At 42.6% G+C, this 2,500-nt stretch overlaps 2 protein-coding genes across 2 annotated transcripts in view; one reads left to right on the forward strand and one right to left on the reverse strand.

Moving 5' to 3' along the window:
• The window catches only part of LOC138969046 (origin recognition complex subunit 6-like), a 591,738-nt gene that overhangs the window by 297,463 nt on the left and 291,775 nt on the right, over positions 1-2,500 (forward strand). The window lies entirely within an intron of this gene.
• LOC138968916 (cAMP-regulated D2 protein-like) overlaps positions 1-2,500 on the reverse strand; it is a 32,093-nt gene that overhangs the window by 6,948 nt on the left and 22,645 nt on the right. The gene's annotated exons all lie outside the window — the stretch shown is intronic.

Consider the following 2,500-nt stretch of genomic DNA (forward strand, 5'->3'; position numbering starts at 1 on the left):
GCTCACCGAACGGGAACATCCTGGCTGCTTTCTGTCGAGCGTGAGACATTTTCAAAGAATTTATTTTCGTAGACTTGTTCCGTTAACAACAACGGCGCCTCGTTTTTGCGCTAGACCTAACTTTTAAAATCTAAATAATAAATTGACAGCTTGTTACACAAACATTCTTTAATCATAAAAGAATTCTTTTTTCATCAAGACAAGATCAGAACAATTCGAAGTTGTGAAAGTTTAAAAAAAGAAAAGCCCGGAAGCAGGGTCACGCAAGGGTCGTAGCAGACGACGGCCGGTTTATCAACTGGTGCAAATCGCCGTTCCTCTCAACAGTCAAAAGCCATCGCTAGAGTTCTTGTGAACCACAGCCGTTGTTTCGTGCATAAAAAAACGTGCTATTGTAGATAAGCTCACGTCGAGTCGCATTCAAATGACTAACTATGACGACTGCATTGTGAAAAGGGAAAACTGGATCACACGGGTTCACGATGGCTCAGGGGTAAGATAAACCACGCAAAAATAAATTCTTTGAAAATTGTTCGCTCTTTACGGAGGGCACCTAGGATGTTCTCAATTGGTGAGTGTTTAAATGAAATGGTGTTTGTACTGTGTGTAAAAGCCTGACCGTATCTGTGATGGTTTACGGGAGGCTTACTCTGCCTTTAACATATTAATTACTACAATCGTCTTTTTACCGAATACTACTACAATTATCCGGAAAAGAGAGGAAAAAAGTAAAGACGGTAGCGGCTTTTTGCAATATTATTATTATTAAGCTCTCTCTCTCTCTCTCTCTCTCTCTCTCTCTCTCTCTCTCTCTCTCTCTCTCTCTCTCTCTCTCTTTTTTTGTTTTGGCTGGGGGGGGGGGGGCGCTAAAGACCCCAAAGCCCCCCCCCCTCTCGTCCGGCCCTGGGTCAATCACTAGCGAAGGGTGTGAAGGAAACACTAAGTCTTGCGTGTTTACACATGTTTCCAGCAGACCCCTCGCTAGTGATCCCCATACTACATATTTTCGGAATTCGTCTATTGTCATGTACGAAGATAAAACAAAATTTCCGTTCTGCCTTTAAACATTTTTCTAGACACTAACGAGTTGTCCTGGAAACTCATTCAAGTAATGGTGGAGGCAAAAACTATCTCATTCGTTGCCTTGAATCTGAAGCAGTTCATGGCCTTCGACTTAGATGTGATTAGTCCTGAAATAGGGACAAATCGTCACGTATAAAGGCTTAATGTCATCGTGACATGTAATTAAGTTCCCGTTGGTCGTGGTATTTTGCTTTAAACTTAAAGGCACAGTAAGCCTCCCGTAAACCATCACAGAGCTCCCCGAGCGTCTACATATAGTACAAGCATACTTCCATTTGAACGCTCAACGAACGGGAACATCCTGGCTGCTTTCTGTCGAGCGTGAGAAATTTTCAAAGAATTTATTTTCGTGGACTTGCTCCTCTACAACAATGGCGCCTCGTTTTGGTGCTGGACGGCTGTTATGAATATTCCGAATACCGGATATCACGTCCGGACAGTAAGCCTCCCGTAAACCATTACAGATACTGTCAGGCTTTTACACACAGTACAAACACCCTTCCATTTGAACGCTCACCAAACGGGAACATCCTAGGTGCCCTACGTAAAGAGCGAGCAATTTTTAAAGAATTAATTTTGCAGATTGTCTCGAACACTTTTTGGACCCATCCTGAACTCAGGTCAAAAATGAGTTACTTCCCTTCGGGTCTCATTCTATCGATGTAAACTGGCCATAGCCGTGGATCGATGATTATCAGAATGTTTTTGGACCGTGATGCGTTTTTGCGCTAGACCTAACTTTTAAAATCTAAATAATAAATTGACAGCTTGTTACACAAACATTCTTTAATCATAAAAGAATTCTTTTTCATCAAGACAAGATCAGTACAATTCGAAGTTGTGAAAGTTTGAAAAAAGAAAAGCCCGGAAGCAGGGTCACGCAAGGGTCGTAGCAGACGACGGTTTATGCATATCGCCGTTCCTCTCAACAGTCAAAAGCCATCGCTAGAGTTCTTGTGAACCACAGCCGTTTGTTTCGTGCATAAAAACGTGCTATTGTAGATAAGCTCACATCGAGTCGCATTCAAATGACTAACTGACGACTACATTGTGAAAAGGGGAAACTGGATCACACGGGTTCACGATGGCTCAGGGGTAAGATAAACCACGCAAAAATAAATTCTTTGAAAATTGTTCGCTCTTTACGGAGGGCACCTAGGATGTTCTCAATCGGTGAGTGTTTAAATGAAAGGGTGTTTGTATTGTGTGTAAAAGCCTGACCGTATCTGTGATGGTTTACGGGAGGCTTACTGTGCCTTTAAAGTGTTTTATACCGGATACGAACAGTAGTCCAGAAAACTCCGCGTCATGATGATTTAAACGTGCTCTGGACATTGTCATGGAAACTGCTCAAATTTGGTGGTGATGGTTCGGGTGGTGGTCGTGGTGATGATGATGTGTGTGATTGTGCGTGCAT

This window comes from Littorina saxatilis, linkage group LG1 (assembly GCF_037325665.1).
Source record: "Littorina saxatilis isolate snail1 linkage group LG1, US_GU_Lsax_2.0, whole genome shotgun sequence".
NCBI lineage: Eukaryota > Metazoa > Mollusca > Gastropoda > Littorinimorpha > Littorinidae > Littorina > Littorina saxatilis.